This window comes from Petaurus breviceps, unplaced genomic scaffold (genome assembly GCF_028583685.1).
Source record: "Petaurus breviceps papuanus isolate PSGF00001 unplaced genomic scaffold, PetGlider_PUasm1.0 126, whole genome shotgun sequence".
In the NCBI taxonomy this organism is placed as follows: Eukaryota; Metazoa; Chordata; class Mammalia; order Diprotodontia; family Petauridae; genus Petaurus; species Petaurus breviceps.
In genome coordinates this window covers 20,389,652-20,416,749 of record NW_027185655.1, presented here as the reverse complement: position 1 = coordinate 20,416,749, position 27,098 = coordinate 20,389,652, and the positions used below count along the sequence as shown (strand labels likewise).

General features: G+C 39.1%; 1 pseudogene; it reads left to right on the top strand.

Annotated features, from left to right (window-relative positions):
* LOC138169216 (dehydrogenase/reductase SDR family member 7C-like) overlaps positions 1 to 26,627 on the top strand; it is a 38,771-nt pseudogene extending 12,144 nt beyond the window's left edge.
* The last annotated feature ends 471 nt before the right edge of the window (positions 26,628 to 27,098 follow it).

Below are 27,098 nucleotides of genomic sequence, written 5' to 3'. Positions count from 1 at the left end.
TCAGTAAAACTTCTCTCAGCTATTAGCTGTGTGGTACAAGGAAGGGGGAAAATAAAATGGGATGGAGCAAGGGAGTTCTAGCATAAGGAATCTCCACCATTTTTTGTGTCATGGACCTTTTTTGGCTGTAGTCTGGTGAAACCTCTGAACCGCTTCTCAAAATACTGTGTTTAAATGCATAAAATAAAATGCATGAGTTCAAAGGAAAACAGTTACACTAAAATATAGTTATCAGATTTTTTTTTAATTCACAGATCCCTGGGGAAGAATACCTGTTCTAGAGATTCTGCCCTTTTCACTATCCAAAGTTGAGTTCCATCAAACCCATCTGGTATTGGATAAGAAATACAGTGGTTGATCAATGGGATAGATTAGGTATACAATATATAGAGGCAAATGAACACAGTAACTTAATACTTGATAAATCCAAAGATCCCAGCTGTTGGGGCAAGTACTCAATATGTGACAAAAACTGCTGGGAAATTTGGCAGAAACCAGGCAAGAAACAACATTCATACCATATACTATAATAAGCTCAAATGGATCCATGATTTAGAAAATAATTGTGATATCATAAGCAAAACTTAGGAGCATGGGAAAAATTGCCTGTCAGATCCACAGAAGAAGAGTTTGTGAGATAGAGAAGATCATAGGGAATAAATGGATAATTTTAATTACATTGATTGAAAAGATTGAGCACAAACAAAATCAATGCAGCCAAAATTAGAAGGAAAGCAAGAAACTGGAAGGAAAAAAATTGCAAAAGGTTTTTCTGGTAAAGCTATCATTTCTTAAACAACTCAAATGTGATAAATAAGCCAAATTTATAAAAAAAATGAGAGCCATTCCCAGATATATCAATGGTCAAAAGATATGAACAGGAAGTTTTCAGAAGAAAAAATCAAAGAGAAATGCAAATTAGGACCATTCTGAGGTACCACCATATTGGTTAAGATGACAGAAAAGGAAAATGATAAATGCTGGAGGGGATATAGAAAAATAGGTACACTAATGCACTGTTGGTGGAGTTGTGAAGTGGTCCAACCATTCTGGCAAGCAATTTGGAAATATTCCCAAAGGGCTATCAAACTGTGCATACTCTTTGATCTAGTAATATTGCTACTAGGTCTATACCCTAAGAAGATCAAAGGAAAAGGATCCATATGGGCAAAAGTATAGCAATTCTTTTCCTAGTGGCAAAAAATTGGAAATTAAGGGGATGTCCATCAACTGGGCAATGGTTAAACAAGTGGTTTTGTATGATTTTTGATGGAATAATATTATGAATAGATACAAAGTGAAGTGAGCAGAACAATGTATATAGAAAAAGCAATATTCTTATGATAATCAACTGGGAAAGACTTAGGTACTTTGATCAATACAACCATCCAAGACAATTCCAAAGGACTCACAATGAAAAATGCTATCCACTTCCAGATAAAGAACTAATGGACTCTGAGCGCAGATTGAAGCTTATTTTTTTCTATGTTTTTCTTTCCTTCTTTCTTGCTTTTTTTTAGCAACATGGCCAAAGTTGAAATATTTTGCATGACTTCATATGTATAATGGATATTGTATTTCTTAGCTTCCCAATGGTTGAGAGAAGGGAAGAGAGAGAGACAGAATTTGAGACTTAAAAATAAAAATAAAATTTTAAATAAAAAAGTTGAATTCCTATGAATATCCATGTGTGTTAGTATGAAATGTCCAGATGAAGATGGAATTTTTAACTTTTAACTGATGTATTTTGACACCATTTAGATGCGTCCATAATTTGGGATTAAAAAACTTTTCATGCTCAGCTATTCTTTTATATATATGCATATAATTTTCCTCAAATTACATGTTAAAACAATTTTTAAAGATTTTTTTTAATTTTGAGTTCTAAATTCTATCCCTTCCTCTCTTTCTTCCCTGCAATGCAACAAAAATTTAAAGGAGAGTAGAAAACTTGGGGGGAGGGAGAGATTTTGCAACACGTATCTCTGATAAAGGCCTCATTTCTCAAATATTTAGAGAACTGAGTCAAATTTATAAAAATACAAATCATTCCCTGGTTGGTAAGTAGTCAAAGGACATGAACAGGCAATTTTCAGACAAAAAAAATCAAAGCTATCTATAGTCATATGAAAAAAAATTGCTCTAAATCACTACTGATTAGAGAAATTCAAATTAAACCAACTGGTTATTCTTAAGTCAATTGAAGGTTAAAAATTCCATCTTCATCCCATGTGGGGTAGGGAGCTGGCATGAGGAGAGTATTTCTGAGGAAACTCCTATCTTCATCTGACACAGAGAGGCAGGGACAGTGAGAAAGAATAGTTGAAAACATCTTCAACTCTGAAAAAAAAATTCTGGTCTTAGAGAGTCTTACATTTCTTTTCTTACTTGATACCCTAAAGGAATGAGACAGACACTTGTTGACAGAAGCCTGGATGTGGGACCCTTGAGACAAGTTGGGGTTTTTATTTTTATCCAAATTCTTATTTGTCCATGGCCTGACTTTATTCCTGGAGTAATCTCTTTCTGGCTTTGGGCCTGTGGATCCATGTGAATTTAAATGTCTGAGGGAAATGCCAGAGCTTCCTTGAAAGCCACAGCCGCTTAGAAGTCATCAGCCCCTCTGGCCTCCTCCCTTCTATTGTGAACAGCTTACTATTCAGTGATATCTAAGCTGCTGAGTGACATAAGCTAACTCGTTATCACAAATTTTAAAATATTGTATAGTCTCTGTTATAAATGTTTCATATAAAAGTCTCTGTTTCCTGAAAAAAATCAAAACATACAATTTAAAAAAAAGCAGTATATATAATGGAATATATGTAATATAGTAGGAAAAGAAAAAATTCAGGAACTAGAGAGCCTTGATTGGAATCCAGATATACTACTTCCTGTGTCTTGTTCCTGTTCAGTTGTGTCTGACCTTCATGATCCCACGGACCTATCCGTGGGTTTTTCTTGGACTGGTTTGCCATTTCCTTCTCCAGCTCATTTTACAGATGAGGAAACTGAGGCAAATAGGGATTAAGTGAGTTGCCCAGGGTCACACAGCTAGTAAGTGTCTGTGGCTGGATTTGAACTCAGGAAAATGAGTTTCTATTCACTGCACCACCTAGTTACCTTCTATTTACTATGTAATCTTGCCCAAATAATTTTTCTCCTTCCTCTTAGCTCTCACGTTTTTTTTATTTGTAAAATGAGAGAATTGACAACAGTTCTCAATAAAAGGACTGCAAATTATGAACAACAAATGATTGCTCCAAATCACTAATAGTCACTAAATCACAGCACAATCGGTAAATTGAAAAAAACGATAAAAGATGGGAACAGCCAATGGATGGATGATGGATGCTGTGGTAAGATGGACATATTAATATCCTATTGAAAGAGCTATGAAGAGGTCGAAACCTTTTGGAAAGCAATTTATAATTTTGCTAAGAAAATGACTAAGATGTCCTTAGCCTTTTATTCCACTGCTAGGCAGAATCAGATACTTTGAAGGCCAAAGGGAAGGTTAGCCAATATGAAGAATGGCTGAGATAAGGAAGTAAAAGATAGGAAGGGAGTTCCTACATGCACCAGTATATTTATAGCAGCAGTTTGGTGGTAGCAAAGACCTGGGGGAAAAAAAGTAGGTGCCCATTGATTGGGAAATGGATAAACAAATTGTGTAGAATATTACTCCTGCTTAAAAAAATAACATGAATAATATAAAGCCATAAGTGGTTCAGTGACTAGAGTGCCGGACTTAGAGTGAGGAAGACTCACCTGACTGAGTTCAAATCTGGCCTCAGACACTTACTTAGCTGTGTGACCCTGGGCAAGTCACTTAACCCTGTTTGCCTCAGTTTCCTCATCTGTAAAATGACCTGGAGAAGGAAATGAAAAAAACACTCCAATGTCTTTGCCAAGAAAACCCCAAATTGGATCATGAAGAGTCAGACATGAGTGAAACAATTGAACAACAGATACAAAACATAGGAAAACATAAGAACAATACCCAGTGAAGTAGGAAGAACTAGGAAAACAATATAATCATGACTATAACAGAAATAGACAATGCAAAAAACTGGGGCAGCTAGGTTGTGCAGTGAATAGAGCACCAGCCCTAGTCAGGAGGACCTGAGTTCAAATCCGGCCTCAGACACTTAACGCTTACTAGCTGTGTGACCTTGGGCAAGTCACTTAACCCCAATTCCCCTGCCTTTCCCCCTCCAAAAAAAAATACAAAAAACAAAACTGAACTCTATATAGTTAAAATGACCAAACATGGATCTGAAGAAGGTAACAGACTGATGGGACATTGCATAAACTGTCAGATTTTAGCTGATAAATTGTTTGGTCTTTCTGGCCTGCTTTTTCCTCCTTTTATTCATATTTTTCTTTGTGACATGAGATAACTTTCTGGGTAGGGGAAGGAGGAGAGATATCTTTGGAAATGAGGATTATGTTAAAAACAAATCATACAAAGAAAAATTAAAATGTGAGAGTTGAAAAATTGAAATCGAACACTGTTATAATTACAATGACCAAGCCTGGTCCTGGAAAAAAAGGTGAGAAAGCATGCCTCCCTATCTTGTGTCCAGAAGTGGGCACTGTGGAAAGGCAACATTGCCTCTAATGCCAGACTTGGCTCATGAGCATTGCTATGTTGCTTCCTTTATTGGTTGGTAAGGCTAACTGCTGGTTTGGGCAGGAGGATGGTGGATATGTTCAGAAATTAAGATAATTATTATTATAGCTAGAATTTCATAATACTTTAAGGTTTTCCAATTACATTATAAACGTTTTTTCATTTGATCCTCCTAACAATGCTGGGTGGTAGTTTTTGGTATTATCCCCATTTTGCAGATGAGGAAACTGAGGCAAACACAGGTTAAGTGATTTACTCAGGGTCATAAAAATATTTGAGGCCATGGTCTTCCCATGGTTCTCTCTATCCACTGCACATGGAAATACTTCTTTAATGATGGGGTTGAAAAAGATGTTTTCTGGGATCCCTTCACCTCTAAGTGCTCTGATCTTGTGAAGTACCTTTGTCTTGGAAGGAATGTGACCTAAGTATAGGTTGGGAATACTATAGCCTGGTTCTAGGCTTTGAATATCTTTCATACTCTTAGGCTCAAGAAAATAAAATAAAACAAAAACTTATCTTCTTTTTGAGTTTTTATCTCCTAAAAAATGAAAAAAAAATTCTGTGACTGTTTGAGTTTATTAGAAACCTAAAAGCTAAAAAAAATTGACTTTTGGTTAATGTGGTATTAGGAATGGTCCTAAAGGAGTCCATAACTCCCACAAACATTTGTCAAATTCTAAAAATGCAGCAGAAGTAAGAAGGATAAAGAAAACCAAAGAGAAATACCAGGAAGTTCCTCCATCCAGTCCAGCATTTGGATGGCAGAAAAGACCACCCAAAGTCATTCTGAGCAGAGATAAGGTTGGAGAAGAGTTTGCCAGCTCCATGAACTGAAACCCCAAACCAGCAGGTTGTTGGTGCCAATGCAGCCCCTGTGTGTGCAGTAGGTGGCAGAGACAGCCTCCATAGGTTACTGCACAAGGAGACAGGACCTGGATGGATGCCTCTCACCCCAGGTACCTTCCAAGAGGCCTGAGGGGCACGCAAAGGCAGCCTGCCTCCAAGTCACAGCAGTGGACAGGACCACCGCAATATCTTACCGTGCAAAATTAGGTTGAGTATAATGCTACAGAGTTTGAAATGGACATTTAACAGAAGAGTTCTCAATGAATAGACCAGAACTGGGTAAAATCTTTGAAATGTAAATATAGGAAATAAGACAAAACTAGACTTTGAAATATATTTGAGTAATTAATATGCAGTTAAAGGATTCAAATAGGGTGAGAAGAGATCTGTTACCTTGAAAATCCCACAGAGGCAGGGAAGGAAGACAAATGCAAAGCCTAGACATGGTTTTGCTCTGTAGCGTAGGTTTTAAGAGAGGAAGAAGACAGAGGGGAAAGGAATACATTAGAGAAGAAATAGGGAAGAATCGACAGAAAAAAAAATGATATTCACATATTTGGGCTGCATGATGAGCGGGAAAGACAGAACATCTCATGAACGTCACCCTCAGATGAACTGAGCAAGGTGTGTGTTTGAGGAGGCGGGTTGAACACCCAAACAGAAAGACCCTGAGGTAGAAATACATTAAAGTCCATAAGGGAACAACTGAGGATAGGCAGATTAGGTTTTAGGAGAGAGAATAGACTTGGGTAAGGAATCGCAGACTTTAAATGGGAATGGGATTATTTCATCCACCAACTGAAAGAGATTAGCAAAATAAATTAGAAAACGCAATATTCCCGTATGTTGTTTACAAGGAATATAATTGAAACATTCCGAATCTGAATTCTGGGCTGATGTACCTAACATACTTTGCAGCTCTACAAATGGCATCATCTCCCTACCCTTTGGCAGCCTTGAAATTGTAGACTCTTTACATTCATATTTCTCTAAATTTTAATAAATATCTTCCTTTATCTTTAAAAAATATCTTTCTCTTCCTTTTTAAACATTAGACTGTTCTCTCAGAGTGAGGTATACATTATTGATTGACAGGGAGATCCAAATCTTCATGTCTGTAGCACAGACCATACTCTCTCTGAAACTGTCCAAATCTGGCAGCTGCTTCTTCATACACAGATATTATCAGTATAATATTAAAACAAAGTTCCTTTTCTACTCATATTAGACCTCAAAATGTTCATCTGTAACAGTGACAATATCTTACATCTTTGATTTTTAATATAAATCTCTTCCTGTACACCAAAATATATTTTCTGCTATTTTAATCCCTGACTGCAGCTTGTGCAAAGGGCCTTAACAGAAGCACACCTGCTTTTGTATCAGTTTGGAACTGTGTTGCAGCGATAAACAATGTAGCATAGACAGAATGCTAGTCTTACAGGAAAGAAGATTAAGAACTTTTATTAAGCATTTTCTACAAGCCGTGTAAGGATGAGGAATTTTTAAAAAGACAAAGAGGTCACAACAGTATGTATGCAAATAATTTTATGAACTTGATATAATAGTACAAATAAACAGTCATCTCAGAGAAAAGGCAGTAGGATTAGGAAATGGTGGGAAGGTTGCAGGAAGACCTCCTGCAGATTTAAGCTGAGTCTTGGAGAAAGTCAGGGAATCCAGCAGGCAAAGATGAGGGGGGAAAGCATTCCAGGAATGAGGGATGGACAGAGAAAATGCCCAAAGTTGCAAGAAATTGTCTTATCCTGGGCAAGTAAGTGATTAAGCAACCACAGCCTTGGTTTTCTCATCCAAAAAATAGGAATATCTGTCCTACTTTGTCACATTTTTCTAAAAGGCTTATGGGAGAAATTAAAGTCATGCATGCAATGCGTTCACAAACTTTAAAGACGTGTATCCAGGACTGGCACATGAACACAGTCCCTCTAATGCTACCTAACACATGGGAAAATTGTGATGACATGTACAAGAAGTACCTAGGAAAGATCTGAGCCTGCGAGGGTATCTGTAATTGATATTAGTCTGCTAACAAAATGGTTAGAAGTCTCATCGATGGAGATGCCTTCCAAAAAGCACCAGCAAACAACCCCTCTGTCATTCATTATTTTCATTGGCTGTTCTCTCTTGGTTTGATTCCTTTCCTGGTAGCATCTAGTGAGAGACAGATTGTTATGGGGAAAGGTCTTGGGCCTTCTCCCCAATGGGATCGAGATCGAGACATGACTCTAAAAAGAGAGGCCTTGGAACATTTTGTCTCACCAGCTGTTCTTTTCTGGGTGCCTCCAGGCATCCCAGCATTCTGGTGTCTGGGATTTGTAGTCAACCCGATGTCCTGAGGAGCACATACATCTTCAGGATTGACTAATGGTAGTTGGGGCAAGGATTTATTCAATACTCATGCCACCTCTGCATGAGAGCTTGAGGGAACCAATTTCAGGTAGAAATTATGTTAAGCCTACTCTCCTAAGAGATAGGGGTGGGGTGGGGAAAGTGTGGCCTCAAGGTATTGAGGGGAAATGTTTATACTTTCATTCTTAAGATATCTTCAAAGTAAATACCCCTTTCTAAAAGCTAATAGGTGTTAAGTGATTAAATGGAACTGGGGTGTTAATCACTGCCACCTAACAGTGAAGATAAACTACCAATGGTGTCTTTATCCAATGGTATTAGGGAAGAGACATCCCCTAAGCCACTGAGAAGGCATTGTAGGCAGCTTGTCTATTAGAATGATTCTAGGCCTTGTTATAACAATATAGAAATGTCAATTGCCATTAATATTAGCATATGAAGGCACAATTTCCCATACGTTGCAAATCCTTCTCCCACTTCCCAAAGGGAGTATTCTGAACCTGCCAGGGGAAGCAGCCAGGATGATCATCATCATAGGAAACACCAAGTGCCTGTAACATTGAAAATCCTAATGCCCTTCAAAGTACCATGTTTCGACTTCAAGACAAAATGTTCTGTGGATCTCTGAGCACCAGCCTAGGACCAAATACTTGGGTGGATCAAAGCCAGAGCTCTCACTAGGAAAATTAATAAAGGATCATGCAAGTGACAGGAGAGGGGTCCAGGGAGCCTAGAATATGGAGACTTTCCTGTGTTCACTGTTTGAACACTATTTCTGCCAGCCTCTGCCATAGACCATCTTTAAGGTCGAGGCATCACAATTGTTACCAACCTCAGACAATAAAGCAGCAAAAATCACTCCCACAGCAAAAGGATAAATATAGTAAGACACTTGAAATGTAACGCCTTCCAAGGTCCAGGATCCTCTATAGGGAGTACCCCCACCACCACCCAATAACAAAGAGATAACAGAGGATCCTCCAATTGGTCAGATAGGATATAGAAGGGTGTTCTGGAACTTGAACACCTGCCTCGGATATATCATTCACATCTTTTAGAGTCCTTGAGAGGAAATATTTATTCGATAAGTCATAGGATGGGCAATCTCTCCAATTAACAAAGTAGGTGGCACAAAGGAAAGCCTAGAACTGGCAATGTTCCCTAAAGGGGCCCACTTCTCATTGAGTCTGTAGTTCACTCTAAGCTCAGGGTGGCCTCACTGCACATTCAGACTCCTTTAAACACCATTGTGGGACATGGGAATTTAGGGACACGTCCGGTTCCTGTTCCCCTGGAAAGTCACCCTTCCTGGGCTCTAGGATTGCTTTAAATATGAGATATATCATTTCCACAAGGCTTCTGTGCAAATATCCCTCTGGGAGTCTTGGTGTTGTGCTGGGGGAGGGAGAAAGCTTTACAAAATTGATTAGATTCCTCTACTGGAGACTGACATTTTTATAAATTACCAAAATCTGTGGGGTCTTTCCAAAAGAAACTGTGAGGATATACCTCCTTCCTTTCTTTAGAGAGGTGAGGGAGTATGGGCATGGAACACCACATTTACTATCAGACTCAATTAACATGTCAGTTAATTTTGTTGGACTTATTTTTTTCTTCCTCTTTTATTTTTTTGCTTTTCTTTTTTTTTTTTTGTAGGGCAATTGGGGTTAAGTGACTTGCCCAAGGTCATATGGCTTGTGTGGGTGTTACATGCCTAAGGCCGGATTTGAACTCAGGTACTCCTGACTCCAGGTCCGGTGCTCTATTCACTGCGCCACCTAGCCGCCCCCCTCTTTTATGTTTTTTTTAAATTCTTTGTTCTAAGGGGTAGAGGAATTCTGTAAGGACTGGAGGCTCCTCTGTCTTAGGACTTTCCAGTGAGGGCATGGGGACAGGTATATTAAAAAATGAAGATTACATAAAAAAAATAAAATATTCCTTTTAAACTTTTATTTTTAAAAATTATCAAACATTTATTTTATCTCTCTCCCCCCTTCCTCCCCATTAGAAAAAGAAAGAAAAACCAAACCCTTGTAACAAATAAGTATAATCAAGCCAGCAAAACCAATTTCCCCCATTGACTATGACCAGAAAAGGCTATGTCATTCTCTCTTGAGACCATTATCTATCAGAAGGCTTTCTCATCAGTCCTCTGAATTTGAGTTTGGTCATTGCATTGATCGGGATCCTCAAATCTTTTGCAACAAACACAATATATCGATAAATTTTAAAAATAAAATGAAAATGTGCTTTCATTCACAGAATTTAAAATTCTAGTACTGTGTAAGGGAGTAACATGAAGTCATGTGTGTATCTAAATGCTTTGAAGACTAGAAAGCACTTTCATAAATCTATGGGATCAAATGCAAGGGAAAAGGCATTGGCCTGGAACAAAGGGAGTCTGACTTAGAAAAGCCAGGGGGGCTTATCAGCATATCGTCTTTTCTCGGCCTCTCACCTGCCTGCCAGGTCCTAGCCTGCAGAGTTTGCCAAGGCCAGTGACTCAGCACAGTGTTCACACTGACACCCTCTGGAATAGAATGTCTGCAGGGCTCCCTACTCCGCCAAGGAGCGCAGTGAACCATGGGAAAAACCCTGGCAGTTTGAGCAGCACCTCCTTACATCCATGAACCCGAGGATGCAAACACATTTCTTTTCCTGGATTGTCCAGTACGGCTCAATGAGAGCCTGACCCAGTGGCCCCCTGCAGTCCCTCAGACCTAACACTGAAGTTTTGCCATCTTGGATTTCACAAGAGCCTGATGCCCGCTTTCTCCCCTGGGGCAGGAATCTTATTCAAACAGACTAGATCGAAATCCCTTCCGGCTCTGAGACAGACAGGTTTGGGGGTAATGAATGCAGAGGCAAATCCTCAGACCACATGAGAAAAGGAAAATGTCCTTTTTCCTGTATCCCTCTGAGCCCAAGCTGTGATCAGCCCCCACAACGCACTCCTCAATGAGCGAAGTAGAAAACATGTAAATCCTGCCTCCAAAGCCCTCAATCAGCCTGTTCATTATAAGCATAATGTTGTACAGAGGAGTAATGAAAAATCTGGGATTGCCATTAGATGGAGCTCAATGAAAGAAAGGGAGAAATGGTCTCCCCACCCCCACTCCCTTTAAGCATATGGAAACTGTTTACATGAAAAATTCTGTTCTAGGATAGCCTCTCCCCTAATATAAACATCAGGGACACTGAATATCAAGTAAATGTACTTATGGAGAGACCAAATAGCTAAAGGAAAAAATGGAAACCCAGAATAGCTGGTCTTCACAACAGTTCAATTTTTATTTTTACACCAGTCTTCTCCCTGCCCCCTCTTCTTCCCTTCCTCTGTCTCTGTCTGTCTGTCTCTAGTTGTCTGTGTCTGTCTTTGTCCCTGTCTGTCTCGCTTTCTTTCTGTCTCTCTGTGTCTCCCTCTGTCTCTCTGTCTCTCTCTTTCTCTCTCCCTCTCTCTCTCAAAATAAAAATGACTACATCTCCTTTCTTACGCAAGCTGGAAGTTCAGGGACCCCTCATATACCTGAACTTCCAGCAGAAATAGGTCTGTTTTCATCTATTTATCTCCTTTTATACTACCACTATATCCTATCATACAATACTTACCTATGGCCAACAGTTAACCCCATACTCAGTGACAATATATGCTTACAGGCAGATGCCTCTAAGCTTTGACTTGCTCTGTTACTGATGTAAGCTTGTTTGCTTCTCTTAGACAATATGGTGACTCCCAGTTCCTGAAGATTCATTATATTAACTCTAAACCTTGGGCAAGATACTCAGTTGGCCTAACCTAGTGACGTTCAGAACCCCAAAACTCAAGAGATCCACCAACCTTAAACTTATCCAGGAGCAGAACCCATCATGATCTTCCATGTCCACCTGCTTCTTGTAACAATGGGAAAAACAATTAAGCAAAAGTAACCACTCTAGTGACTACCTAATAATATCTGTAATATTTTTTCCTAGTAGCCCCCCTCCTTTAACACTTATTAGCACTTCTTATAAGGCCCTGTTCCTAGCACGGGGGATCCAAAGACAAAAAGAAAAAAAAATTTACTGGGGCTCATCAGCATTGTCCACAGGTGAAAACTGTTGTGAAGATGGCAGCCATCAGAAAAATATGTCAGTTAAGTAGGAAAAACCTAGTTCTTACCCCAAAGCTTCAAGATCAGTTTACAAAAAGGTTCAAGTTTCCTTAGTCTGTATGTTCAAAGTACAAGTTCTACCTAAGGCTTATCCTTTCTCTTCCCCTCCCCCAGCAAAAAGATTTCATTTTATTTATGCATTTAAAAAGTTTGATTGTTAAGTTCTTCCTTGGATCAAAATCTTCCCTCTTGTGTCTTCCACTTTGTGATAGTAATGGCAATTAAAGATTCCCCTGTATTGGCTTGGTTTTCAAATTGATTGTGTTAAAACCCAGAGCTTGTTAATCCCACCTGTGGGATGGGCTTGTTGATGTGAAAAGAAAGTCCTGAACTGGGAGGAGCTGGTGAGGTAGATTTGGAGACACAAGAGAGAGGCGGAAGACCTTTTTGGAAGCAGCACCTCGTGGAGAGAGAGAGACTAAGAGAATTGCTGGTGGCCGCTTTGAATTGCCCTGGACTTTTGAGACCTGCCCCCTGAGCTGCCAAGGACTGAGGAGACATGGCTGTTTTGCTGGTACTTTGTCTGTCTGTTTTGATGTTATTTTGCCAGATTTGTCCACTGGTGAAAGACAGTCCTTTTGTTGAAGAAGTCCTGGAACCTGGCTGTTCGCTAAGAAGGCCTGAGACTGTCCTGCAGACAGAGAGTGAATACTGTCCACTGGCGAGGGACAGTGCTGTTGTTGCAGGGGTCTGGAGACTGTCCTGCAGACAGAGTGAATACTGTCCACTGGTGAAGGACAGTGCTGTTGTTGCAGGGGTCTGGGAGCCTTTCTGTTGGTTCAGAAGCCCTGAAGAAGGACAGTATTCACTCTCTGTCTGCAGGACAGTCTCAGGGCTTCTTAACCAATAGCCAGGTTCCAGGACTTCTGCAACAACAGCACTGTCCTTCACCAGTGGACAAATCTGGCAAAACAACATCAAAACAGACAGACAAAGTACCAGCAAAACAGCCATGTCTCCTCAGTCCTTGGCAGCTCAGGGGGCAGGTCTCAAAAGTCCAGGGCAATTCAAAGTGTCCCCCAGCAATCCTTCTCAGTCTCTCTCTCTGCCTCCACGAGGTGCTGCTTCCAAAAAGTTCTTCTGCCTCTCTCTTGTCTCTCCAAATCTACGTCACCAGCTCCTCCCAGTTCAGGACTTTCTTTTCACATCAACAAGTCCATCCCACAGGTGGGATTAACAAGCTCTGGGTTTTAACACAATCAATTTGAAAACCAAGCCAATACAGGGGAATCTTTAATTGCCATTACTATCACACACTTGTTGGTCCTTGTTCATAGAAGGTTCAGTCTAGAATAGAAAGGCATCCAAATCCAATCCCCTCATTTTTACAGATGAGGAAACTGAGACCCAGGGAGATTAAGGAACTTACCCAAGGTCATGTAGGTAGGAAGCATCAGAGGTGGGATTTGGATACCAGAGCCAGTATTCTTCCTACTGAGCCATACTGGCCTCTGGAGTTATATAGACCAAGACTAATTCAATTTCAGATGCTTATAGGCAGCAAACACTACTGGTGTGATCTGGGGCAAGTCACCTGTCCTCCCTGGACTTCCGTTTCCTAATTATTGAATGAAGTTGTTGGACTAGATGACATCTGAAGTAATTTTTAACTCAGAATCTTTAAGCCTATCATCTTCTGTCTTCTATATGTCTTGTCTTCACCAAGCTAAATATCAGCTAAACCTCAGTCAGTCAATCAATAAGCATTTATTTATAAGTGCTTACTGTGTTCTGGGTACTATGCTGACAGCTGGGAATATAAAGAAATGCAAAGGGCAGTCTTGCTCTCAAAAAGTTCACAGTCTAATGAAGATACTATGAATACACTTATACAAACAAGATATACTTACATATATGAATGTGTGTGTGATTAATTGGAAACATTCAGCAGTGGAAAGACTAGAATTAACAGGGTTTAGGAGAGGCTTCCTGTAGAAGGCAGGAGTTTAGTTTGACTTGAAGAAGGTCAGGAGGTGAAGATGAGGAAGGAGAGCATTCCAGGCATGGGAGCATCCAGTAAAAAACAATTGCCCAGAACTGGGAGGTGGAGTGTTTTCTTCCAGGAATAGCAAGGATCCCAGGGTCAGGGGATGGCAGAAAACTTTGAAAGGGGTGAGGGGGCAGCGGCTGGATTGGAAGGTATAAGACATCTGGAAAGGCAAAATTATTACAGGAACTAGGGGATGTTTAAACATTATTACTATGAGATGTTTTCAGGTCCCTTAATCATTCACCTTATTTTAGGTGAGATCCAGCTTATTGGTATCTTTAAAAAGTTTGAGAGACATAATTTCTGGATAATTAATAATTTTATTAGTAATGCTGGCATATTAGCAATAAAATGGGTCAGTGACACTCCCAAATGACAAAATATGAATCATGGTGGTGGGCTTATAGTTTATATGCCCTTGAAAGAGTGGGTGTTCCTGAGGGTGGCAATCAACTCTGATTGGTTAATATTTAATGAGAGAGAATGAATTTTACAATGAGAGGTGGACTTATTCTAATGAGGGTCTGGGGAGTGTTACTTTGATTTGTCAGTTACTTCTAAATTACCCAGCCTTGGGCAATCTACTCAAAGAATTTACCCCCTTGGGGTGGCTAGGTGCAGTGAATAGAGCACCTGCCCTGGAGTCAGGAGGACCTGGGTTGGATCCCGCCTCAGACACTTAACACAAAAAAATAGCCTTGTGATCTTGGGCAAGTCACTTAACCCCAATTGCCCTCCAAAAAGAAAAAAAAAAGAATTTACCCCCACCCATACCGGTGTAGAGCACAATTAGATAAAATTCCACCTTAGATTCAATTCCTAGTAAGGAGGGTCTGACCAAGATTGAGGAGAAAGTTAATCTACTCTCATTATCAGCAATACCTTCCAGAGACTGAACATCCTATAGGCTTCTGAAAAAATTCTCGTCCTAATTCAATAATTGATTACTAATAGGAGGGAGAAATAATCACTTCTCTTATTTCATAATAAAGTATCCACAGTTGAATATAATACTGCAGGTGAGGTCTACCCTCATCTTATTTACCTATCTTCTCATATGATACATATATCATATAATCAAATCATAATATCATATAATGCATATAAATATATACATATCCTATCATATAACATTTACTTGTAGAAAACAGGTAATCCTAACTTGATGACAAGATATGGTTAGTAAGCTTAGAACCTAATTTTGTACAGAGTATGTCCATCCCTGACATGTAATCTTAATTCTGTAGTATGACAGAAATTGAGAGAAAGCAAAGAATTGGTAATGACTTAACTGTTGAATAAAGCTATCTGGTTTCTTTGTCACCTCTCCTTCCCCCAAATGCTTCCTCAGCATAGCTTCAGAGGAAAAGACTTCAGAGGAGAGGTTCAACAATAGCCTATTGTCTCCTGATGCCTTACCACCCCTGTTTTCATCTATAAATAGTTCAGGTTAGCTGCCTCCCACAACATGGAAGTCAGAGGGGGAGAGAGGGTATGCCAAACAGATCAGACTGTGATATGCCTCAGGGATCCAGATACTGGTACTGCTTGCAATTTCCCTGTTTTCCACAAAGGTCCCAAATTTGGACTTTTCTTAGAAATAATATGGGATAAGGGCTCAAACTATGAGGGATAGATTCATCAGAATCCCATGATCAGCCCCATGCTTTCTCTGGCAGCTGACAATGAAGGAATTTCACTGACTGTAATCAAACCCAAGATGTAAACACCCTGATCTAAACAAAAGGTAAACTAGCAACTAACTGCAACAGAAAAGATACTCAATTAGAGTTGTATTGTAAGACTTTCCATGTTTTTCTAAGATCATTGAGTTCATCATTTCTTATAGCACAATTGCATTCTATCACAATCATATACCACAGCTTTTTCAGTCTTTCCCCAATTCATGGGCGTCTCTGCAATTTCCAGTTCTTTGCCACCAAAAAAAAAAAAAGAGCTGCTATAAACATTTAAAACATATAGGTTCTTTTCCTTTTTCTCTAATTACCTTTGGAAATGGACCTAGTAGTTAGAATGTAAGTTTCTTGAGGGCAGACACCATTTCATTTTTGTCCATGTTTGTGGCACTCAACGTAGTACTTGGCAGAGAGTAAATATTTAATGAATGCTTGATGCTTGATCAATAAAACCTTCCCATTTTGCATTTAAAATGAACACTTTCATGTCCAATTTATAGATAACTTTGAAGAAACAGTCTCTTGTGCAATGGGAGTTTCCTGCATTGGTGAGGTGGGGAGTTGGGCTGTGTGAGAGAATTTCCACTGGGTTGGTTGTCTTGTGACCCTCATTAGATCTTTCTCTATATCCATATTAGAAAAAAAGAGGAGGACTTTTCCCTATAAATGAATTTCTTTGCTGCATTATGTTCCTTTCCGTATTGACCCACTAGACCTGGTGTGGATAAGGTCACAAAATTACTTTCTTATGTAGCAACAGGAATTCATACTGATTGTGAATTTTACCACTCAAAGTGCGTAAAATAAAAGTTTTGTCATAGAAAGAGCATCAGACTGAGAACCTAGAGCTCCATGATATCTTGGGCAAGTCACTGTCTCTATGCAGATCTGTGTCTTAGTGTCCCCACCTGTAAAATGAGGGTGGGAGGGTGACTAAGATGATCTGAAATTCTGTAATTTTAAGTACCGATCATTATTTAATAATTCCAGTTATTAAATAACTCAGTATACATTCTCTGGAACTTTAGGTGTGGTGTATATTTTATATCCTGTTGTGGATATGGTTTCAAAAACAAAATAGTAATGAATCTCTTTGTGTGCTCGGTCCCCAAATTTCAGAGCCACCTTCCTAGGCTCATGTGAAAATTCTCTTATTTCCCTTGTTGTCCGGTTTTCATTTTTTTTTAAGCAATTGGGGTTAAGTAACTTGCTCAAGGTTACATGGCCAGTTATTTCTGGGTGTGGTGCTAAGTATCTGAGCCCAGATTCGGTCCCAGGTCATCCTGACTCTGGGGCTGGTGCTCTTCATCATTGTGCTACCTGGCCCCCCCCTTTTGTTTTTGCCTTTTTTTTGGAGGGCAATTGGGGTTAAGTAACTTGCTCAAGGTCACACGGCTAGTTTTTGTGTGTATGTGTGTTGTGTCTGAGGCCAGATCTGAACTCAGGTCCTCCTGACTCCAGGGCCCCCGTTCTACTCACTGCGCCACCTAGCTGCCCCCTGGTTTTCATTCTTGCATGCTGCTTCTACATGCAAAAATATTTATGTGGTGATGAAATATGAAAGAACATATGTAATAACTAAAATTAAACTAAGTTGTTCTATCTCCAGGTAGAGGCATCTAATACATTTGATAAAGGTAGTAAAATAGAAAATTAGTCCAAATAAACTTCATTTGAAGCAGTTTTAAAGATGGGAGCATGTGGACTTTTATTTTTTAAAAAAATGTATCAGAGACATGACTATTGTACGTGTGTTCAGATAAGTAAAAAGAAAGTTCTGATTTCTGTCTTTTCAGTACAAAGCCACAGGCATCCATCCATTGCTTGCATCCTGTGTTGATAGTATGGGACCCATTCCCTTCCTCTAATTTGGCTTGAGTCATACATTCCTGTGGTTCTCAATTCCTCTTCTTGCTATTAATAACTCCACAAATCATCATACTTTTTGCATTTGGTCTGTGCTTTCTCTCCCACACTAATAGTACTCTGCACTTAGATAATAATTACTATCTAAATATTTAAAATGATTGAATAAATATGGTATGACACCTGGAGGCAACCCCACAGAGAAGGGTACCCAGGGTTCAAAGTACTCTGTGGTTCCCTCATTTGCTAAAGCCATAACTCATGAAACTGCACTGATGCATTTACCTTTAATTGTTAGTAAGACTATTTTGAAAAAAAAGAAGCAATAAAACCTTTTTGTTCATAAACCTGGGGCACACTCTTCCACAAATACAATGTGATCAGTGCGATGAGTGGATATGTATAAGATACACATATGCAGAAGTAAGAACACAGGGATTGCACGGGGTCAGGTTACGTGTGTAGAAGAGTACATATGTGTGAAAATCAAATTATCAGAGCATACACATGAAGGGGAAATCATGTTTTTGACACAGCAAGGGCACTGATGTCTTCTCATGATGCCATCACACTGCTTCCTCTGAAGCCATTCCTCACTGGTTTCCACTAGATGTTATGCATTGTCCACCAGACTCTACTCTGATAAATGCAGTTCCCTTTATTGCCCACATCCTGCATAGGTTACTGTTTCATGAGATGTTCCTCTAATTCTGCTCCTCTGAATATACATTCTCCACCCAATGGCTCCCAGGTACAGCCCCACTGGGTAAACATGGCTATGGGGCTTTTTTCAGCTTCCAGTCTATGACTTTGCTCAAGTCCTTGGTTATCTTTTCCTCATGTGAAAAGTGGTCTCTGTCATGGTCTTTTTTTTTTGGAAGAGGGAAGGCAGGGCAGTTGGAGTTAAGTGACTTGCCCAAGGTCACATGGCTAGTAAGTGTTACGTGTCTGAGGCCGGATTTGAACGCAGGTCCTCCTCACTCCAGGGCCAGTGCTCTATTCACTGTACCAACTAGCTGCCCATACCATGATTTTAAGTTCAAAGTAGGGCTTTTTAAAAAAATAATTTATTACTATTTTTATTAACAAGAATTTATTTTCTCAATCTTCCTGCCCCCTAAAAAAAGAAATCTGAATAACAAAAAAAAAAACCCGCCATCAAAACAAATGTGTGTAGTCAAGTGAAGAAAATTCCCTCATTGACCAAGTTCCCTTGGTTTCCAATTGGCTACCATGAAAAGAGCTACTATAAACATTATAGTATATATAAAGATCCTTTTCCTTGTTCTTTGACTTCTTTGGGGAATAGATTTTGGAGCAGCATAGCTAGACTAAAAGATATGTATAGCTTGGTAACTTTCTGGGCACAATTCTAAAATGCTTTTCATGAGAACTAGATCAATTCACAGCTTTGCCAACAGTGAATGTACTGATATATCTGATTTCTCACAATCCAGCCAGCCCTTGTTATTATTCTCTTTTGTCATCTTTGCCATTTTCACTGGCATGAGGTAAGGCTTCAAATTGAATTCACATTTCTCTTATTACTAGTAATTGAGAGCATTTTTTCTTATGATTGATGATACCTTTGAAAATTGCCTGTTCATTTACCCTTTGGGAAATGGCTTTTAATCTTAGAAATGTTAATTATTTCTTTATATATCTTGGAAATGAGACCTTTATCAGACATAGTCATTGCAGATTTTCCCCCCTGGTTGCCTATTTCCCTTCTAATTTTTACATTTGATCATTTTGTATCACTTTTTAGCTTTTGAAATCACTTTAAATTTGATCACTTTTTAGCTTTATGTAATCAAAACTGTTTTTTTATTTTATGTGAACTTATCACTTGTTTAGTCATGAGTTGTTTTTCATACATAGATTCAGAAGGTAGTTTCTTCCTTTCTTCTCTAATTGGTTTATGACATGATTCTCTCTATGTGAGTCATGAATTCATTTGGATCTTATTTTGGTATATGTAATGAGGCGTTCGTCTTAATTCTTATTTCTGCCAGACTGCTGTCCAGTTTTCCTAGTAGTTTTTGTAAACTATTGAGTCTTTCTCCCAGTAACTGGGATCTTTAAGTTTATCAAACACTAGACTACTGTGCTTATTTGCTTTTGTATGTTGTGTAACTAATCTATTGGGGTGTGTGAGGTGTTTAGGGAGGGCTACCACCTTTGGTGTGAGGGCTTGCTGAGCCTTTTTCAGGGGTATTCATTCACCTTTGGTGTCTACCTAGCTCCCAACCCTTATCTGTGTCTCCAAAAATCTGTAACACATGCAGCAGCCACACCCTGGTAAGCCATCTCAGCAGACAAGCTAACTCAGGCTGAGGTTAACTTTTGGGCTTTGAACCCATGAGTGAGTTAGGAAAATGTCTAGCCCAAACTTGTGAAGATGTCCCCCAGAGAAATGGGTGGATGAGAACAATTTGTCCCAAAGACCATGAAGGTGGCTGAAGATCTTGGTCAGACATTGAAGATGCCAAGCTCATCCACTGCAAGCTGGGCCATCATCAGTTATCTTGACTGTTGTTTTGACATTGGACTTTGATGGCGCTGGAAGAGTGAGGCTGACTTTGTGCAACTCTGCCTCACTTAAATCCAGTTCATGTAGGAGTCATGAGATCACCCAATGATGTCATTGGTCCTCTTCGAAAATGAAAGACAAACAACAACTAATCTGTTCCACTAGTTGATCTTTTTTCTTTTTTTTTTAAAGCAAGTACCTACTTGTTTTAATAATGATGAAGTTGTATACCATCCCTTCCCACTTTTTTGTTATTACTCTTGGAAATTCTTGAACTTTTGTTCCTCTATATGAATTTCATTATTATTTTTTTCTAGCTCTATAAACTATTCTTTTGGGGTTTGATTGGTACAGAACTGAATAATTAAACTAATTTAGATAATATTATCATTTTTATTATACTGACCTGACCTACTCATGAGCAATTAACATTTCTCCAATTATTTAGGTTTTGACTATGTACATTTGTTAGGAGAGTTATATTGTTATTGCCATTGACATTCAATTTGGGGCAGGGTAGGAAAATAAATGCTTGTTAATTAATAATAACTTTTTTAAGCTTGCAACTTTGAACTTAAAGAATACGGCAAAGAGGGGCGGCCAGGTAGCACAGCGAGTAAGAGCACTGGCCCCAGTGTTGGGACAACCTGGGGGATCGAATCCAGGCTCAGACACTTAGCATACACCCAGAAACACCTGGCCGTGTAACCTTGAGCAAGTTACTTAACCCCAATTTCTTTAAAAAAAAAAAAAAGAATATGGCAAAGCCTCCTCTGCCCATGAGGAAAAGATAGCTAAAGGCTAAAAAGGTTATCAAAGACAGAAGCTGGAAACAGAGCAAGAAAACAAATTCTACAATGATAGCAACATTATAATGAAAAACAATTTTCAAAGACTTTTGGACTTTGATCAATGGAATGTTAAACTCTAAGTCCAAAGGACTGAAAATGAAACAAGTCACCCACCTTTTACCAGAAAGGTGATGAATTTAAAATGCAGAATGCAACACATATTTTTGGACATGACTAATGTGGGAATTTATTTCAATATATTATTCATATTTTTAAGTGCTTTATTTTAATTTTTAAGTGATCAGTTTGAAGGAGATAGTGAGAGGGAGAAATATTTATAAATGTACAAATAAATTTTAAAAAATAGGAAGACCATAGAGAAAATAATAATAATTTTCTTAATTATAATATTATATTTATTATATTATATTATATATTATAATCACAATATTATAATAATTATACAATATAATTATAATAAAACGCCAAATCAAATCAAACACAAAATAAATTAAAAGGGAGAAGAAAGAGAAATATCTGCACTTGATTTTCCATGTTGATGCTTTCCACATCTTCATAGAGAAGCAATGGGCCCAAGAAATAGAATGAGATGAACATTATTAACATGGCCAACATAGGGATTTCGTTTGCTTGATCATGTACATTTGTTATGGGGATTTGTTTTTTCTCTTTTAGTTGGGGATGGGCATGAGGAAAAGAAAAATAAATGAAACTTTAAAATCTTTTCTGAATTTGTCATCCAAAAATTCATGAAAACCCTTCATGAATCTATTCCTAATTTCTGCTTTTAGAGCTTCTTGAGGGTAACAAGTGGCCCATACTTATTTCTGACTATATAAAGTTTAGTTTATCCTCAAATTAATTTTAAGTTTCAAGTGATTCCTTTAAGATGTGTACAACAGAACTGCATTCCTTTCGAGCTGTGGATGACAATGGTTTATACAGGGTTAAGGTAACTTTCATTACAAATCCTCTTTTTAAATTTGTTACTGTTGTTTTTCCCCCATTTTGGAACAAACTTCTCTCCACCATATAAAGACAGTTTTTGAAAGACATCTGTTTCAGAGAAGTGGATGCTCCTTCTTCTGATGTCAATTAGGGCCTTTGCTGAGACTTAAAGTCTCGGCAAGTTGCCTGGGAACCAAGAAGTTGAATGACTTGTCTAGGGTCACACAGTCAACTTGTGTCATAGGAAAGATTTGAATCCAGGTCTTCCTAACTCCAAGGCCAGCTCTCTAACCTCTATACCATAATGCTACTCATAAATATGCATATAGCCTTTTAACTAAATCAGTCTTTATTTTTTCCAAACAGAAACCGTCTAAATGATGGAAATGATCCCAATGGAATGGGCTTGAATGAATGACCTCAGAGTAAGGAATATCTGGATTTGTGTTTCACCTCTGGAACCTATTGGCAGCATGACCTTGGACAAGTCACTAGACTTGTAGTTCATGGTTTATTGGATCCTGCTATTAACACCTGCTAGCTATGTGACCATAAGCAAGTCATTTAAGCTCTCTGGGTCTCAATTTCCTCATCTGTAAAATAAAGGGGATTAACTAGATTTCACCACTAAATCTACTATCCTACAATGAAATAATAAAATGAAGAAACTCATTTTAAGATGACGTAACCATCAAGGGCTCTGCTGGTCACTATCATGAGGTAAGAACCAGGCATCAGCAAACCCCAAACTCTCTTTTTTGGTTCTTTTTCTATCCCAAAGCCAAGGAAACTTAAGAGACACATCAAATTCTCTGTTTTTCAAAGAGATGGCTATTTCTATCCCCTGGTTTTACCCACTTTGTGGAAGGTGGAACTAGTATTTTTAGTCTAGTTGTATGGGCCGTGTGCTTTTATCCAATTTCTTTTAGTTCAGCCCACAGACACTGGGAGATTTCATCCCATTTCCTTGCTACAGATCCCAGGCACACATGTAATGTACAGTTGTGCCAATCATGCAACACACCAGGGCGGCTTTACCATATAAGCATAACCAAAGAGGTCAATGTATAGTCCTTTCTTTTCTAAGTTTTCTAACTTTTCTAAGATTCTATTAATGTCCTTAATGTCTGTCTTATTTCCATTATGGTAGATTTATCTAGCTCTCTTTGTGTATATACATGCATATACATGTATGTCTCACACTGCACCCTGAGACCATAACATCTCTATCAGGAGGATTTGCGTCTCCCAGATCTTTCCTGCAGATGCAGGGAAATGCATACAAGTGCCCTGGTGCCTACAGCCCATAATCCCTGACTTCTCTTGTTTGTCTGTTTGTTTTTTCAGTCATATCTTACTCTTCATGACCCCTTTTGGAGTTTTCTTGGCAAAGATACTGGAGTGGGATACCATTTCCTTATCCATTTTACATATGAGGAACTGAGGCAAACAGGGTTATGTGATTTGCCCAGGGTCACACAGTAAGTGTCTAAGGTTGGATTTGAACTCAGGTCCTCCTGACTCCAGGGCTGGTGCTCTATACACTATGTCACCTAGCTGCCCCTCCATAATTCTCTCTTGATCTTCCTAAAAAGTCCCAGTGTTGGGTATATCCTAGGTCACATTTGCTTGCCCTAGCCTTAGGCACACTTGTTCTCATCTCTGCCTCTTCTCCAGCTTCCTCCAACTTTCAGCCTCAGGTCTGACAACCCAGCACCCCAAGCAATGAGAAAAGTCTGAAGTCTGAAGAGCAAAATATGGAAAGGAAAAACTGCATGTGTACAATACCATGATTGCTGTTTACCTATCAGGTCTCCAAGTACCCAAGTCCTATACACCTGCAGCTGACTTTGTCAGGCAACAACAACAAATCTACCATTTGTTCAACAGTCACAGAAGGTGGAGAGAATTCTGGGTGATATACTTGGGGTGGGGGTGGGGGGTGGCGGGGCAGGGAGGGAGCATTGTAGGAGAAAGCATTATAGAAGATGATGCAATTCTCTGTCTCTAAAGATCAAATGGAACTATGTGACAAAATGTAATTCAGAACAGGAGAGAACGTAAACCACCAAGAACATTTTTTTAAACCATATGACTCATAACTGTAAAGTTCAGAGATGTAAAAAAAAACCGTGTGGGGTTTGTTGAACTGGGTAGAGTTTAAAATGAGAGAGAACAAAGGTATCAACCTGCTTCTTTACCTACCATATATAGAAGAATCAGCAGGAAGTCAAGAAATGAGTATTGGAGCTGAAGCTAGGAGAAACAGAGATAAGGTTCCAATTCCAACACTTAAGAACTGTGAGATCCTTGACAAATCCTCTAAACTCTTCGTGTCTCAGCTGTGTCATTTGTAAAATAGAATAGTAAAACTTAAGGTGATAAAGAAAAAAATGAGGTCACTTTTAGGATTTGTAGGGGTTATAATGAAAGAAATGGCACAGGACCCTTTGATAGCACTGAGTGCAGGACCCAAAACTGTTTGGCAACTCTACCAACCATTTGCTGTTCCAGGGCAGAGAGAAGCATTTGAGATCAGTCACAAGGGAGCAGGAGTCCTGGTTACAGTTGTAGGGCCAAAAGGAATTAGCATTTGTGTTTGCTGGGGAACAAAAGCCCTTCCTGTTTAAGACCAGAGCACAGACCAGAAGAGCAGTGATAACGTGTCTCTCTGGATCATCATAACCTGGAAACATTGAAAACTTTCAGCCCCCCAGAACTAGCTCTGAAAATAGTAGCACAAAATGATACTGAAATTGGCACAGGGCCTCCCCACCCCCAGGCACTAACTGTAACACAAAGATCAAAGTTAACAAATAAGTTAGAAGATTTAGCAACAACGTAAAAAGAATTTGACCATAAAAACTACTGCACTGTCAGAGAAGACCAAGACACAAATTCAGGGGGAAAAAACCAACAATATAAAAAGAGCTACAATCAAAGCTTTAAAGAAAAATACTAATTGGACCTAAACCCATCAAGAATTTTTGGAAGAGTTAAAGAAAGAGATGAGTGGTAGAGGAAAAACCAGGAAAAGAAATAAGAGTTATGCAAAAAAAATTGTTAAAAGATAATTAATATCATGGTAAAAGAGGCACAAAAAATACTGAAGAAAATAATACCTTAAAAATAGAATTAGGGGGCAGCTAGGGAACACAGTACAGGCCCTGGACAGGAGGACCTGAGTTCAAATCTGGCCTCAGACACTTAACACAAAAACTAGCCGTGTGACCTTGGGCAAGTCACATAATCCCAATTGCCCTCCGAAAAAGCAAAAAAAAAAAAAAGATAGAGTTGCCCTAGTCATAAAAGAGGCACAAAAATTCACTGAAGAAATGTACTCCTTAAAAGGGAGAATAGACCAAATGGAAAAAGAATAAGTTCACTGAAGAAAATTATTCCTTAAAAATTCGAACTGGGGAGGTAGTACTTTCCATCACAGGGATCAGAGACTGGATGATCATGGACAAGATATTATAAAGAGGGTTCCTCCCTCACACACAGACATTTACACCAAAGTTGGTCCTATTGGATGTCTCAGACATCAGCTGTGTCCAGGATGTTGCAAAAGAAATCTTAGATTGCTATGGCTGTGTGGACATTCTTATTAGCAATGCAAGCATGAAAGTGAAAGGCCCTGCACCGAATATCTCCCTGGAGCTTAACAAAAAGATCATGGATGTCAACTACTTTGGACCCATCACATTGACCAAAGCCCCGCTTCCCAACATGATTTCCCGAAGAACAGGCCAGATCGTATTGGTCAGTAACATTCGGGGAAATTTGGAATTCCACTTCAAACTGCATAAGCTGCCTCAAAACATGCTGCCCAGGGTTTTTTTTTTTTTATTGTCTTCGATCAGAAGTGGAAGAATTTGAAGTGATTGTCAGCACTGTTAGCCCAACTTTCATCAGATCCTACCACATGTATACAGAGACAGGGAAGTGGGAAGCTTCTATCTGGAAATGTGAGATTTATGACTTGCACAGGGAATGGGTCAGAGGAAAAAGACAGTAGGGACAGATCCTGGAAAAGACTTCTTGTCAGTGCTGCAGGCACCCTAACACCATGACTTTTTGGAATAACTTTTGTCTGCTGAATCCACTATTTGGGGTTGCAAATTCTGTGCCACCCACCATTTTTTCTGTGACAATTCCTTTATCACAGTACCAATATCCAATGCACATTTCCACTGGGAATGGATCATGACTTATAGCCCAGCAACATGTGGGTCTGCATTGAAAGACAGTGGGGAGTTCCTAGCTATGATATAGGTCAAGAACCTGGAGAGTGTGCGGAGAGAGCAATGAATAGATTGGATGTAAGGCAGGGGTTGTGTGAATTTTTTTTAATGTATAATTGTATTTTAATATGATTAGTTTCCTTTATGACCCTATATATTTTACCTTGGAAATTTAAAAATATTTACTGAGAAGGGATCCATAAAAAGCATGGCGTAGAAAAGATTAAGAAAGTTGGTTCTGAGATGAGTCCTGTCTAGCCTAGGTTCACAAAGTTCTTAGAAAGCTTTAGGTGCTCCATAACCATGAGTTATGTCATGGGACATGGAGCCAGAAGGAACCTGACAATCATTTTATAAGAGAGAAAACTGAAGTCTAGGAAATTGACTTTACTTACCTAAGGTGATAAAGCTATTGAGTGGCAGAATTGGCATTCAAGTCCAGACCTCTGAATCTTAATCCAGTCCTAGTTCCACTCAAGTTTCTAGAAAGGACTTTAAAGATACCACCTAACCCATGAGAGGTTGAAGGCCCCATGTCCTCTAGTGATGTTTTAGGCATCTGCAGTAAGGTGGAGTTGTAGCATACCACACATTCTGGTTTCTTGTGTGTTCCACATGCCCACAAATGCTTAAGAGTCAGGACACAAGATGACCCTGCCAGCTCCAGGGCTGTCTTCTCTGGCTGCCCTGAATTCTGGGATGCAAATCTTGGTGACTTGTAAATTCTCTGGAATCTGCAGAGCAAAGACAGGACACAGAATGGGTTTTCTAATTCACCAAGCCTGGCACTGAGATGATCACCATTGGTTTGGGGAGATGTTAGAACACAATTCCATCAACTCTCCTTTCTCCCCCAACTACACTTTAAGCTAGAACAAGTGAAACTGAGAAACATTAGGTAGTAATGTGGTAAATAAAAAAAATGTGGGGAATGTCGGGGGGGCGGGAATAACTAGATTTGGAGTCAGAGGACTTGAGTTCAAATACTGCCTTCTGACTAATAGC